Source organism: Gallus gallus, chromosome 2, assembly GCF_016699485.2.
Source record: "Gallus gallus isolate bGalGal1 chromosome 2, bGalGal1.mat.broiler.GRCg7b, whole genome shotgun sequence".
Taxonomy (NCBI): Eukaryota; Metazoa; Chordata; class Aves; order Galliformes; family Phasianidae; genus Gallus; species Gallus gallus.
Window position 1 is genome coordinate 89,476,211 of NC_052533.1, and position 16,154 is coordinate 89,492,364.

Below are 16,154 nucleotides of genomic sequence, written 5' to 3' on the forward strand. Positions count from 1 at the left end.
AGCAGGAATCTGTACTGCTTTCACCAAGAGTCTTAGGTCCAGATTTTCAAGAAGCATTCAAGCCTGTAAAAATGCCCATGAGACTGAAAAAAAAGTTCAGCTGTTTTCTTTGCTTCTACTAAGCATAAAATATACAGCCCTAATCTATTAATGCAAGCTATGCCTTAAGATTTCCTTACAGAAATTGTTTTCTGTTCAGTCCAGGTGAGTCCTGTGGGGACATGTGAGCTGAAAAGGCTTTGATGGAGGCTTCAAATATTTACCTAAGTGCATACAGGGACAAAGTTATATGCTTAACATCACAAAACAGTTTTCTGTCCTCATTCCTAGGTGTCCAGTTTGGGTTTTAAGTGCCAAAACCAAACGCTTAACAAATAATTCACAGGCTGGCTGCTCATCTAGAATAATTTATCATTTTCTTCAGAGCACCGAATAGTTTAAAATGCTTCATGAAACTTGAGACAAGGCTAAATCCAACAACCGCTATGCAGCTTGCTCAAAAAATGCAGCTATCTACCTCACTCACAGTTCTGAAATGCTTCAGATTAATATTCTTGTGCAACAGCAGCCCTGGTCTCCACGGTGTGCATTAAGACTGCTATAAATAAGATGCGAGTTACGTGGGCCTGACATGGTATTTACGAAAAGGCCATACTTACTCCTTTGAAACAGCCACCACTCCAAAAGCCTGGCTCTTGCACAAAGGCACGTAAGCGGCTCATCCCTTTAAAGGTCAGGGAAAGAAAACCTAGAAGGTGGGTAATTGCAAGACTGGTTCTGTGAAGGCACTCTTATCTCTTGAACAGGAGGCGGGTGCCGAGACACCAGGACAGTGAGCTAAAGCAGGCTCAGGGAGGATGCGGATTCCAGGAGCCTCACATCAGCAGATGTGCCAGAGGAATTCCTGCCTCCGCCAACCCTGCGCATCCACGCCTGAGGGAGGAGAGTACCAGGCATGTGTTGCACAAGGGTTCCCCAGCTGCCAATCTTGACAAGAGTCGGAGCAAAGGCAAAAAATAGCTGTAAGTTTTAAAAGCTCGTTTGAATTGCCCTGTTTTGGTATGGGCCATCCTTTTAAATCCCAAACAATCTTCTTATTCAGAGGTGAAATCTGATCTGGCAGACGTTTCAATGCCAGACCCTCTTTTCTGCTGACTTCAGGAGACTTGAAGAGACTTTTCATCCAAAATTATTAATTTCAAATAAGCACTTGGCATAGGATTTTTCCTCTGAGACTGACATTACACTATTTTACTCACTCTGGTACTTTCTATCCATGTTCTCATTGAAGCCGTGTCTGTGAAATACCTGCTGCGCTTTGTTACACGTTGGTGAAAACTGGTGTTTTCCTCTGTAAACAAATGCAAGTACCTAAATAACTCTTAGTGTGTCTCTCCTTGACTTCGTTGGGACATACAGCCTCTGCTAAGCAGAGCTTTAATTGCACACCTTCATCGTTTGCCCTAGGATAGACTTGAAGCAATGTGTCGAAGGAGCTGTGAGGCATCCATTACTGAGTGCAATGTAAGCTCTTAAACTGGGCTCTGATGGGCACCTCCTGCTCGGGCACTGCAGTGCAGGAAGAAAGGGTGGGCAGAAACCTGGCAAAACTGGATGTTTTCTACTCAGGATGAGGTGCACTTGCTGCAGGCAATGCCTGTCCTCGTGAGTAAGAGTATGTAATAGTTTTGGAGCTTGTGGCACCTGGTAAAACTTACTTAACAGAGAATCCAGCACAGAGGTGAAGGGAAACCTTGAGTACCACCTGCCTCCACTGATCCTTGAGGAAAACATATCCAAAGGGTTCTGCAGCAGCAAACCTTCTCCTCAACAAAGAACAGATGAAGACATAGCTCTTCTGAAGTCTCAAGTTATGCACAATCCCTTCACATGTGCCAGTATTTTCACTGTTGTATTCATTTAGAAATAACAAAAGGTGTCAGAGGTTGCCTGGATTTAGGTGGCAAGGACCATCTGACCACATTTCTTAACTGTAAAATAAGACAGGCCACATGTCAAAACAGATTAAAATAAATCACCATTTGCGATAGTCATAGAATCATAGAATCACCAAGGTTGGAAAAGACCCACAGGGTCACCCAGTCCAACCATCCACCCATCACCAATGGTTCTCGCTAAACCATGTCCCTCAACACAATGTCCAAACGCGCCTTGAACACCTCCAAGGTCGGTGACTCCACCACCTCTCTGGGCAGCCCATTCCAGTGCCTGACCACCCTTTCAGAGAAGTAGTATTTCCTAACATCCAGCCTGAACCTTCCCTGGCGCAGCTTGAAGCCATTCCCTCTAGTCCTATCACTGGTTACACGAGAGAAGAGGCTGACCTCCAGCTCACTACAACCTCCCTTCAGGTAGTTATAGAGAGCAATAAGATCTCCCCTGAGCCTCCTCTTCTCCACACTGAACAATCCCAGCTCCTTCAGCCACTCCTCATAAGGCCTGTGCTCTAGACCCCTCACCAGCTTTGTTGCCCTTCTCTGAACACACTCCAGGGCCTCGATGTCTTTCTTGCAGTGAGGGGCCCAAAACTAGTGTCCCTAAACCCCTGTTTCACATTTTCCTTTCCATGCCCCAGACAGAGCCAGTGCAGGAGGGGAAAAGTCACAGGCAGCATTGCCGTGCCCAGCCGTCACCTTGGGGACTCCGTCTCAGTTACTGTTATTCCTTCCATCAGTCTCACAAACGTGCTAATTGCTTTGCACACCCAAGGACTGCTCTTTTAATCAACTGCAGTTTCGTCAGCTGTGTGCTTGGCCAGCTGGAAATGCTGGATTCCTCTTGCATTTGCCACAACGCGATGGAAGAACGGAGTGAGCGCACAAATCAAGCAGCAAAAGCGCGAGCACTGAATGTGCCGCTATGCACAGCCATCCTTTGCCAAGTGGATGAAACACGAGCACTGTGCTCCCAGTCTGACGTCCCTGATCATTAGAGTCAGGATAAAATACGAACTTGAAACATTTGCACAACAGCCGTGAGGCCGTAATGAGATTTCTATCCTGTGGTCTCTTGGATATTTTAGGCTGTCAAGTCCAACAGCTTGCAGCATATGGCTTCGATTTACGTTTTACACATATCAGACTTAGGGTGTACATCAGGAGGGATGCATGGAGAGTGAATACAGGTGGACTGCTGGAAAAAAAATCTTTGGTGTCTCAAACCTTAGCTTTTCATTTTCTTTTTCCCTGCCTGTACCCCGCTTAAAGCACATTTGTGGCATCATACCTAATTTCTGCCTCTGCAAAGATTACACTATCACCCTGCTCTCCTTGGTGTTCTTTAAAACAACCCACAGGAAAAATACTGGAATTAAGCATAATGAAACCTTAATTCTGGGATGATTATTTCAGATGTGTGTGCCAGGAATAAGTTTATCTGTGAATAAAATCCAAGTACTAACATTGGCAGGGGAGTTAGACTAGGTGACCTTTAAATGTCCCATCCAACTCAAAAGATCCTATGATTCTATGATTTACCCCTGTGCACCTGGAATAATAGAAAAGAACAGGAATGCTGTAGCCATCACTTCGTGCAACTGCACAGATTTAAAAAGCAGAGCTCTGCAGCAAACTACCTAATCTAACAAATGTTAAAAGAAAAAGTGGAAGTTGGAGCTAGCACGTGGGGAACCCTTTCAGCTAGTTAGCTTCTGGCATCTGCAGGAGCACAGGCTGGTTCTAAGCTGGAGCACAAATCAGATAGCACAGCATCAGCATGATATACATCCCTCACAGTTCTTCTGGTCAGGGAGTTTCAGTGTTGTTTCAAGCCAAATGCCTGGCTTGTTAGTCACAAGTCTTAGAAAACAGTCACTAGCAACTGCTGTGATAGGTCCTGAGATCCTCCTTGGATCATCTTTCCTCCTTTTGTAAGTTACCACTGGGGAAGGAGAAGAGGGCAAAACACGTACAGCTCCTGCAGCTATCCCTGGAGCTCCTCAAGGGGCTGCAGCTTGCACTTTGGTGTGATGCTAACAGCTTTTGCAGGAGTGCTATAAGGAGGAGGCTGGTGGGTCGGAGCTGGCACTGAATTTAGTAGGGCTGCTATCATTTTAGTCTTTTTTATTTGCAAGCAGTGGATGCCCATATTCCTCTCAGTGGCTCTGCAAAAGGCTGCAGAGCCCAGCACAGAGGATCTTCAGGAGTCCTGTCAGTAGCCAGAGAGGGAGATTAGCTCCTTCATTTATTTATGAAAGGGCTTTGAAAATGTACGTATTTGACACCGTTGAGAGGTGGAAGCCATGGTAGGGATGCAATGAGAGTAGTATGAGCCAAGAGGAGAGCTTCCAGTTGTCCAGGAGATTAAAGCAAGCTGAGTATTTGGTATGCATATGAGCTGAGTAAAAGACGGTACAGAAAGGCAGTATGATTTAGACACGGCCAGTATCTGGGGGTGTGAAGGGAGGGAGCAGCAAGTCAAAAGATGGTGGATAAACTATAAGCATAAGGGATGAGCTGAATGACATCTGCATCCATGGTAAACAAGGGAGCAAGTACCAGGCGTGACTGCAAGAGAATCAATATCACGCTTTGCTGAGGAACATATTTATTCAGAAATGATTAAATGAGAGTGTAGAGTGGTTGCACCGTGCAGACTAGCTCGTTCTTTATAGAAACCTCTTGCATACATTAAAACCTCCTCCTTTCAGCCTTGCTCTTCTCTTTAGTGTCTGTAACCAACTTAGTATTTCTCTGGGACACTAACCCAAAGAGAGTATGACTGAGAAGGATAACTGAGAGCCTTGTGAAGGACATCTGGGCTTTGCGCTGCTTCTGCTCTGAGAAAGCACTCAGCAAGCCTCACCAGCAGGCCACAGAGAATGAGCCTTAGTCAAGATGGAGGCAGGAAATTTAATTCAGAGGACACTCATGCCTGTGGCATGGGCAGGTTGAGTGCCTCTTGCTTATTCTGGGTGTCTTGTATCCACTATGAGGTGCCCGCCAGTGGTTATTTCGTGACTTGGTTACATTTTCTACTGTATGGCTGTGTAAAACTTTTTAGGATATATATATTTTCAGCATTATTGTGCCACATGAGGATCTGGAGACTCCTATGCCTTCTGAGAATGACTTTTCTGGCATTGGTGAACAAACTGCAAGGCTTAGAGCAAGCTGTAAAGCAAAGCAATGAGCCTGTTCTTGGAGATGCTTTGTTTGACATGCGGTTGATGGACAACCTCTGAGGAGGCCACAACAGCTGTTGCCTTTGATTTAATGCCTAGGATGCTTAAAAACCTAAGTAAGTTGCTACCACTGAAAGGTGCTGGACAGCAAATGTCTCTTTGTTTATCAGAAGACGCTAAATATTAATCTCAGGTGGCACTGAGAGCTCCAATTTGGCTGATAGAATTTCTGTCTTACTGGGTCCATTCCTGGTGGTCATTACACAAACAGGGACACAAACCACTTTCTGTTGATCCATGTGATGTCCCTGCTGATGGACACTTGTGGCTGAGAGCAGTGCTGGGCCACCAGGCCATGGGGAAAATGGCCAAACTGAGGGCAACACCATCTCACCACAGCTCCTGCTCCTGCAGAGCCAGCCATCCCCTGCCTGTTGAAGCCTGAGATGAATTTCAAGTAATTTGAGTTGATGAGCTAGCCATTCCTCGTGGAGGGCTAACTCCAGTTCCCTTGGGCTAAGAGCACACATATGAATAGCAAACCATGAACCATTGGAGCATTGATTTGCTGACACGCCTGGAAGCCTCTGCACTCCGCTAGCCCACAGATTGCCTTGAGCCTAGTGTGTGTCTTGATTCCAGGCTGGATCCTGCTCTTCTGATTCTTGGGAATCATTAGCATGAAACACCATAAATCTGGCTACATCCCCTCCTAAATCTCTCACTGCTACCCAGATTTGGATAAATATTGTTACTGAGATTTCTCACTGCTCATTCTGCAGGGCACTTTTGGGAAAAGTTCTATTTGTGCAGACCAGCTTCTAGCTGAATCTAACTTCTTCCAACCCCCTATCATCAAACAAATTGCTCTTCAGCTTAAAGAGGTTCTACCTCTTTGAGGTAGGGCCTTATTTATCTGTGAACATGACATTGAGACAAGTAACAGGGAGGACAGCTCTGGTCTGAGATGAACCTAGGCCTGCCGAGCAGCCAGGACATCGGTGGCAGCTGTGTGAAGTCAGCTGCTAATCCATATGGATGACACACTGAGGTTCTCCAAAAAAAAAACAAAAAAAAACCAAGAAAAACCACTTCAGGTGAGTTTTATTTCCTCCTGTTCTACCTTTCTTTTCCTCCTATAAAGAACTATTGAACAGGACACAATCAATATCTGCTTCTTATCAGGAAGCAGTTGTGGGGTGATGCAGTTTGGTACGGGAATGTTTTGAGATGAGGGCTGGGAGTTGACTTCAAATAGTTACCATTACTCCTTTAATGAAATATATAGCTTGACTCCCTCTTTAAATAGCAGAACTACCTTATATAACCAATCATTAAAGCTTGCAAGCCTTCCTCAGGCCCATAGATGGCATATTCTAACTATTTGTGCTCTGTAAAGCCAGCACTGGGATGGAGAGCAGAACAGCCTGATAGGCAAATTAAAACAGAAATGATTTTTTTTATTGGCAAAGGATACCAGGAGGGCTTATTTTCTCCAAGGTCAGAGGCAGAGCAGTGAGGAGTACAGAAGAGACGTGGCAGATGCCCATGGTGAAATCCCACCAGTACTGCTGCGGAAGGAGATGTGATGGCACAAAGTGTTTATATTTTCTTGAAAACAAAAGCAGACTGGAAAATGAGGCATAAAACATCATTCAGATGAGAATTACCAACAAGCACACCGCAGATGAATCACAAAATACTCAAAATACTCTTCCATGGTAGCTGTATAGTGCTGCAATTGTACACAGGATGGTTCAGCTTTTGAAGGTTGATCCACTGTTACACTGGTGAGTGGCCTTCCCAGACAAGACAGGCAATAGACAGGAAGGGGTTAAGTCTGTTTGATGAGAGAAGTAGCGGTCAGGAGGCCTGGATAGGAGAGACAAAGCCTTCTGGGCATTTTGTCTTCCTATGCCAAAGTCCAATCCAAGATGCTGCAAAAAACTAAACTTGTATTTTCTTCTCCCGCTTCTTCCACCTATTTGCTGATGTCATAACCTTCCATGTTCATCTTCTGAGCACAGCAAAACAACAGTGCTTGCAAGACCTGGCCGTTGGTCAGTAGCAACTATTCAGAACTGAATAAACAAGCAGGGGCAGTCAGAATCCAAGGTAAGGGAGTTGGGGACAAGAAGCAAAGTCCTTTAAGACTTTGTTAAGGATGAGCAAGCTAGTTTGCGTGAAGATGACCTTATGCTCTCAGAACAGTTTACGAGCAGATCGAAATATGGATCTGCTGAAGCTTCAGTGCTGCATTCTGGTACTGAAAGGCTCATGGAAAAACACAGGGAACAAAATAATCCAGCACGCTGCAGCCTTCAGCAAGGATAACGTGTAAGGGAGTATGCTCACAGCTTTCCTCATTACTTATGCGTCAGATGCAGAAGCCAAAATCACTCTGAGCTCAGCAAAATCAATGCCCAAAGCTGTTATCTATTTTTTCTGTGCCATAGGGAGGACTAATGGCGTTAGTTCTCTGCCATTTCTGCTGGGACAGTTTTCAGCTTTCCTAGGTAGCCTTGTGCACATCCCCAGCAGCACCTACAGCAGGATGCCATCCCTGGTGCCCAGGCCAAGAGGCACAGAGGGCAGATGGTCAGAGGGCTGCCACCCAGGAACAGACCAAGAGATAAATGTATCCAACATTTTAAATGTACTGTGTACTTGCTGCTTCCTAGGCCAGTTAGGCTACAGTCTGAGTAACCCTTTGGCTCCATCCTTGAAGGAAAAACACAGCAGAAACCAGCCCGTACACTTCCAAGATGCCGTGTTAGAGGAGAACTCAACAGTATGCCATTTTAGTAACCTTGTGGTATGCCGATGAGTCAACTTTCGTTGAGGATTGTCACACTTTTTTGTGGATTTTGGCATCTTCTGCACTGTAAACAAAAGAAAAAATGGCTTTTTTTCAGGCCAAAGTTTGCTGTCACAGGGTTAAAGGTACCTTCATAATCTAAACTGCTATCCATCTGGAGATCTGCAGCAAAGCTTACCGAAAGCTAATAAAATAAACAGTGGATGAAGAGAATTTATATTGGAAATTATACCAATAACAGCACTAGTAAAGCAGGCCACATGCAGGGGTGCTGAGAATTGACCAGAAATCATTCTGATGATGCTCAAATAACAAAGCCTTATTCTTCTTTGTTTTTGCATGCAACAGTGAATTTTTCAGTGCCCTTGAAGCTTGCCAAGAATGGGAAGAAAGGAAAGGAAAATTATGGAAAGAGCAGGGAACGTACTGAAAATACAGAATGACAGAGGGTAGAGAAATGCCTAATCAGCTTTGATGTGGAGCAGATGTACCCCGCATTCCTCAGGCACAATGCTAGGCATCTCAGAAAACAGCGAGGAGGGAAAACTCTCCTGGATCCCATTAGGTTTCACAAAGAACCCTCACAGGAATTAAAATGTGTAGCAAAAACATTTCTAACAGCCCCCTCCCAAACTTTTCCCATCTGAGGAAAGGAGCAAAAAGCAACCAGAGCTACAGTTACACTCTTGGGCATGCAGCATTAGTTTTCCAAATTACTCCTGAACTCTCACACTTCCCAAAGTGCCCCATGTTATCCTCAATCGGGGGATTTTTGTCCTGCCTCCTAGAGGTATTTAATACGTTGCATGAAAGTGTCCAATTAATGTGACAAGCAAATAAGGAGGTTATCTATTTTTAATACATCACGGTGGCAGCAAATGCAAGACAAAGGAACCAGCAGTGTCAGTTAATAGCATTAGTTCAAATCTTTATTTCTAATAACAGAGACGATCCTTTCAAGCCGTTACGTTAGGGAAGCGTTCAAAAAGGGAGAGGGTGGTACAGTTTACTTGGTACCAGCATTGGATCCAAACCCACGTGGGAAAGCCTGTGATGCCAGCATTGCCATTAAACCTGTGCAGAAATGTGGGGTGCCATTCTGGATCTTTCAGAGAATAAACTGTGTATTATATGGCTGTTCTCTACCATTTATATGGTTGAAAGTTAGAAATAGTTGTGGTATTTTATATAAAAATTACTCTTCTGTTTCTCCTGGCCTCGTCTGTTCAGTATGAAGAAAGGGCATGGTTCAGTATTAACCTCTTGCCTATCTGCATTATTTAATCAATTTATTGGATGCATTGATATATAAAAAAAAAAAGCATAAGAACGAGAGTAGTTACTGAGGACACATACAGGTATCCAAAATGCTCCCTGAAGCATTTGGGGCTCCAGCATAATGTGCTGCTACCTCCCCATTCCTGGTATTTCAAGGAATTGCAAAGGACCTGGAGTTGCAAATGACCTGGAGGCCATCCCTTGTGGCCAGTCTGGGCTCACACAAGAGAAAGGTTGAAGATGATGGCTGGGGAGCTGATGGCAGGGAGTCACGTGAGAAGGGCTTCAACTGCACAGCTCAGTTTAAGCTGAAATAAAGCCTGCTTTATGACAGCAAGCCCAGTGTTTTATTTCAATCATGCTGGAGTATATGCAGCAAGGAGTCCTTCAGAGGTGCCTGTGTCTGAATGAAATTGAAATGCAAGAAGGAAAAATTAGGTATGAAGAGCCCTGAAAGCAAGGTAATTGCATCCAGATGTTTTAAAATTGCTTTCAGAAAGGAGTAAACAAATCCTCCATGAGCAAGACACAATAGCAGAGGCACAGAGAGTCAGGAACATTTATGGAGAACACTGTGAAAGGGACCTCTTATTTCAGCAGAGACATAAAAAACTCCACAGCCAACAGCATCCAGAATCTGTTTTGGATGGTGGATTTCTGTAGACCTTCAGACTGGCAGCCAGTTAAGCAGAAAGGACTGACATACTAATTACAAATGAGCATGCCATGACAAGTGCTGTTGGCCACAAGTTTTTCAGATCTTAATTAAATGTGATAAGATACAAACTCTGGGCTTATTGAACCACCAGCATGGGGCCACGGCCCATCACTCATCTTCATATGTAGGCTTAAAATAAACAAGAAGGTGAACTAGGAGCCATAGCTGCCTTTTAAAAGATTTAGCATGAGGAATATTTTGTCCTATTTAATCTTATTTCAAAATTTGAATTTTCTTGTTAGGTCAGTCTGATTCCTTAAAACTGAAAAAAAAACCCCAAAGCATTGCACTTTAAACTGTTATGACAGAGACTTGGATCTGATACCTGCAATGCCTTGTACACATCTCCCCCTTTGAGAAGCTGACAGCAGAACCCAGTCTCAAGTCTATGGAGGTACCAAGGTGCTCTACTACGAAGCCTCCCCAGAGCCTTCTCTTCTCTAGAAGGAAGAACTTCAACTCTCTCAGCATTGAAATGAATACATTTATGTATTCTTCACCTTAGAAGGAAAACAGAAGACAACACAGCTGAATGCAGTTATGTTGGGAGCAGTGTGGTTGGAGGAGAGCTGGTACATCACTGCCAAAGTGAGGCTAAGTAGGTGAGCTGTCTCCCTCTCAGGAGGATGTTTGTAATTAAGACAATTCCTTATCAGCTCCTCACAAAAATAAGAAGTACTCTGTTCTCTGGGGTTTTATTCCTTCTCAACAGGCAGCTGAGTAAAGGATTAAAGAGAATAAAGTGAGCTGAAGTGCAAGAGAAACAATTTCTGAAGCCAGACCCTACACTCACCTTGGAGCTCAGCAGCTGGTTGCTCTCCCCACACAGCTATGGATTCAAGGTCAGATAGGAGCTCATCAAGCACACCATGCCTGTGTGTTTACATCAGCTGGCAGTGCCCACCACACCCTTGCTGTAGCATCCTGGGACTTTGCCCCAAGTCCACTTTGCTCTCAAGGCGGTTTACTGCCACTGTACTTGGATTCTGATGATACAACAACACTGTTGGAAGAAGTGGAGTAGACCTGCACAGAAAGGCCAAACCAAATAGCTGGGCCGTGCCAAGAATTTTTATTGAGCTCTCAGGTCCATTTTTAGATTTGCACACACGTTTGGTACCAGCTACTCCTATACTGTCCTAGTAGCAGATTGCATCTCTTTAAATGACCAGAATAACCAGCGACTGCAAATAAAGTTGGAAATGTAGAATTTCGGTCTGTCAGGCCATTGTCACAAAACTTCATGAATTAGTTTGTTGTTCCACCTCTGAATTCCATCTTTGCTCTGAGGAAAACAAAATGAAGCCTGCTAGACTGTGGCAGAGAGCTGTAAGTAACTTGCTTAAAATATGCTACAAAAGAAAATGTTTTATTAATGTCTTCATGACAAAGCAACAACTTATTTTTAATAAAAGCTAAGATTATGGACTAGCTGCTCTTTAAATCATTTATGGTTAAAAAATTATAGTAAGGTTGGTTATGTTGGGGGTTAAGTTTCTTCAAGAGACTTCTGTCTTTTATGAAGGATCCTTATAACCTGGGAGCCCATATTCTGCCTGGGTGTTTTCCCAGAGGAACCTAGTCCAGTCTCCCTTGAGGAATTAAAGCTGACCCCAGGTTTATCCTGGAACCTCAACCTCCAACACTCTGTGGATACCAAGGCCAGGTCATGTCCTTCGGGATTCAATTCAGACATGCCTAGGGACAACCCAACATTCAATAGCCTCTGTGCATTTCTGTTCACCCCCAGTGAAATTAATGCACATTGTCACAGGCATTGCAGCAAGTAAATCATGCCAAAAAGCCGTTTTGGTGGCCTTTGCCTTCTTGTTCTTCTGCAGGCGATCATTCTGAAAGACTCCAAGCCAGAGGCAAGATCTTGGACCTTCTCCCACCAGCAGCTGGAACTGAAGCATCTGTGTGGCCCCATGATGCTGCAGGCTGTAAAGGCAAAGTCATCAGTAGAGCACAGCTGTGCACCTGGAGGAAGAGAGGGGAAAGCCAGACAGAATTGAGCAACAGTTCAATACGAGATGAAGTTTCTACACAGTGAGACAATCCGTTATCAGCACAGAACCAACTGGGAAAGCAATAAAGATCACAGTGATCTTATCAGATTGGGATCAACTGCGTTTCCAGTCACCTTGTACAGGAAGCCCATTGATAGCTCAGTTAAAGTTGTCTGTGTAAACAAGAGAATATTGATAAAGCGAACATATTTGGCTTCCAAGAAGTGGAAATCATTCTTTCCCTTTTGGATCATTTACTGTGTGTCAGTGTCAGGTGCAGAGGTCCCTGTTAGACCTTTCATCATGATTTGGGTTTATTCTGACCTCCAGATTCTCCTGCTCCACCACCTGTATCTGTCCCAGTCCCTGCAGAGGTTGTTGCATGTGAGGGCAGAAGGAATTGTCACAAGCACTGTTTGATCAAAACACTTTTCCAGTATAAATAACCCAAAAGCCAGGCAGAAGGACCGTGGGAAAACTCACAGGGGAAATAAAAAAAATAAAACAGATTCACTTTGCCTAGAGACATTTCCTGTACTTGGGATTTGTCAGATTGGCACAGGCTCTGGTGCAAATCCAGTTTCTGCAGCTAGGGCTATAAACTACTACAACCACTTTCCTTTTAGAAGGTGTTTTTTCCTGCTCTAGAACTGCAGACTAATGCTTCCTTAAAATACCTTATTACACGGTGCATAAGTATTAAAGGTTGTAGAAGTATATCATATATGACAGGCACCTCAACTAAACGAGTGAAGATTAACAGCCAAGGAAAGGAAAGTAGTCTGCAACAAAATTATTTTTGGTCAGTGCTGCAATGAATGAATGAAGTAATGCTAAGTAGGTGATGTCAGAAATTAAGGACAAACTCTTCAAACAATGGCAGACAAATTCAAGCAGAGATGGACAGCACAGCTTCCAGCTTTGTTCTTCAGTATCTTCATCAAACCTTGAGAGAGTTCTGCTAAAGCTGAGGAGCACCTTTCACAAGGCAATGGAACATGGTCACTTTTGCTATAATCAAGGAGTTGTTGCTCTCCAGATGGCAGCAAGTCAAGAACAGAAAAGAATAATCACAGAGGGCTTGACCCCAACTTTGCCATCTAATCAATGCTTCAAGTAAAGATAGCCTCTAATGCTTCCTAAGCTTTTCATGCTATATAGCTCAGAGCACCTGGTGGCCTCCTGCTACTTTGAAGTTCATCAGCCTTTAATCATCATCAGCTGCATCTAGACCTGTTCTGATAGCAGATCTCCTAAATCCCTGAGAGGTCTGTGTTGTCTAGCCAACCCAATTTGAATACATCCCTTCTAGGACATTAGAAACCCTGCTTTTGTAGAATAAGCTATCATCTGTAATCATTTTTTCAATCTATGGAGCATTTTCTGGTTCCCCGAGTCCTTTATGCCTGTGCATGGATCCTGTTATCCATTTATGATAGTTTGGCTTTATTCTGTTCTCCAGGTGCTTCTGTTTTACTGTGCATTGTTTTACTGTCTCCTGGTAGCAACTGGGTTTTCTTATTGATATCAAGTGTTCTTTCTGGTATGAAGTACCTTTGTTTAGCATGCACGACATAAAAACATCAGAATAAAATAACATTAAGAAGACACAGGCTGAAGTTAGACTAGGGCATCTAAAACACAATAGAGATATAACCCAAGGCTAAGATATTAGGTAGCAAAGGCTGAGTTCAGTCAGCCAAGCAAAACTGCAGTGTTCATGTGCCATTTGAAGCCTAATTGTATGTTTCATATGCATTTGTTACAGGAGGAACCTTATCTTTCACCTTGCTAGCACATGTAAGTTGCAGTCAGGATCATCACACCCAAATCACAGTGGCAGAGGTAGCCTGATCTGGACTGCTATTTTGCCTTGGTTGCCCTCAGATATGCAAGGGGGAAGACAACCAAACTGTTCATGGATAATCAGTCAAGCAAGTCTAGATTATTTCTGCCTTTAGTGCCCATAACTATGTCTCTGAAAGGGGTTCTGGAACTTCCTTAACCCAGCTGTCACCAGTTAATTACACTTAAGAGTGTTAAGCATTCACATTAACATTTTATTAACAAGAATATTTGCATCTGTTTATTCATTGGTATGCTTCATTAAAAGCGAACAAATAATTATTTCCAAGAGCGTATTGCTGTCCTTTACATAGGAGATTACTAATGCTACCAGCTAGAGCTCACATGGACCAGGGACAGCAGGCGTCTAGAAACCACACTGAGTCTGAGCAGAGTAACTAGGTTACACAACAAGCCTACGTTACCAGCAAGTATGCATTTACTTCTCCTTAAGTGCCAAAGCAAACAGCCCAGGGAAAGCAAAGGCCTTGCATCACACATCTACATCATTTGCTATAATAATCTTTCCTCCTTTGCTGAGTGATCTTAGCTGTGCGAGTGCTGTTCTTGATATCTGTCTGGTGGAGAAGCACCTAAACAGCTCTAAAGGCAAGTCATGGTATTTAAAGGTCATTCTTCTTGCCTTGCCTTAAGAGTGCTCAACTAACTGAACTAGTACATTCAGTTTGTGATACCGCAGCTAAGAGATGTTTGCCTTAAGTATCTGTTTGCTGAGGTGAAGAGTACAACTAGAATAACAGTGCCTGCCTAGCCTAGTATGCATTCATAGCTAATGAATGTGCAGTGGCTTTATGCTCTGCCCTGCAGAAGTCCATGTAAATGTAAGCACTTCAGTGTGAAGCCATGGGCAGTACTAACACCCTCTACTCAGGTTCTTATCATCTTATCAGCATGCCAGCTTCTTGATGTCAACACTAGAAGTAGCACTGGCATAGCAGCCATGGAGCAGACCTCTGCACAGCTTAGCACTCCCTTAGCTATAGGCACAAGGGAAAGCACTGCTTGCAGGATGCCTGGTACTGACCCAGATAGGAAAGGCAGTGGCCAAGGAATTTGAGGGAACTCATGTTTCTCCATGCACCCTCATCTCTGCTTTTGTGCACCTGAAGTTACCGATAGCACAACAGTTTTACAACACAGAGATATGCAGATCTCAGCCAACACCATGTATCAGCAAGAACACCTCAGCTTCTCTTAAGGGTGTAGAAAATATACATTCACGAATCTCTAAATTAATTAAAAGTAACAGAACGGAAACAAGCAATTAATTATTCCATAGCATTACCAGAATTTGGTATTTAAGATAAGGTACTAGCATAATCAAATGCTACACAAGACTAGCTCACATCATCTAAAAGCCTGGCTTAGAACCAGGGGAAAAGCAAGCACTGTAAACTGGAAAAACTGTAATTACCATTAACATCTGACACACATTCCTCCTCTGAGCTTTCCGCTCAGTACCATTTATTTGAAGGGATAAAACATATTTTGTCAATTAAACTTTGGCCCCCGGAGCTCTAACTCACCTGCTATGATTCATCTCAGCCTGGGGCACCTTTTAGGGACCATACTAAAGTACAGCAGCTTTGCTGGCCCGGCTCTATATGGTCTCTGCGGGAGGTGGGGCATTGTGGCTGCTCCTCCAGACCTCCCTCTGTGGGGATTTAACTTCACAGCTGTGTGCCATCAGCGATGATTCCCTACTGCTACCCTAACGGCAGCCAAAGGATATGCAAAGCTGGTGGTCAGTCTGCGGTCTTGGGAAACCTATAAGCACAGAGAGGGCTCAGACAAAGTGACAGATTTTGCACGTTGGCTTTTGTGTTCTTTGCTGGTTACGTCTCTCTGATATTTTACACAGCACAGCTGTATCTGAGCGTGTCAGGTTTCAGGCCAGTGCCATGACTTGAGTAGAGAAATGAGAAGTACAAGAAGCACAGTGCCGTCTGAACCTCGTGGGCAGTGGTGTGACACAGCTGGGCTGGGCCTGCTCCAGCCTCTGGTGTTTCGTTCTCCTCAGCGCAGTCATACAGGCCCGCCCCGCTGCCTTCCAGGCACGGCTTTTCCACCCATTGTTTCCTCTGTGTTTATGCTATATCTGGCGCAGCTGGAAAACACAGCTTTAGCATGTTACCCCCGCACTGTCCCCTCACCCCATAGTGTTCAAGGAACCTCTACGATTGTGCCCGTGTTTTCTTGATCTCAGCTGCTGTCTGGCCTGGCTGAGGCTGATATGCAATAAGCAGCATACATGGGGCTGTCCATGGCTGTGAGGGAGCTTCTACCTCCTCACAGCTGCTTGTGACTTTTCCCCCTGTGCGT

The 16,154-nt window shown here is 44.2% G+C and overlaps 1 long non-coding RNA gene across 1 annotated transcript; it reads right to left on the reverse strand.

The window, feature by feature from the left end:
- Positions 1-6,536: 6,536 nt before the first annotated feature.
- On the reverse strand, positions 6,537-15,409 carry LOC124417759. The gene is made up of 3 exons (XR_006938640.1): positions 15,359-15,409; positions 10,751-11,937; positions 6,537-8,025 (listed from the first exon to the last, which is right to left on the reverse strand). It is a non-coding gene; the product is annotated as an uncharacterized LOC124417759 (long non-coding RNA).
- Between the last annotated feature and the right edge of the window lie 745 nt (positions 15,410-16,154).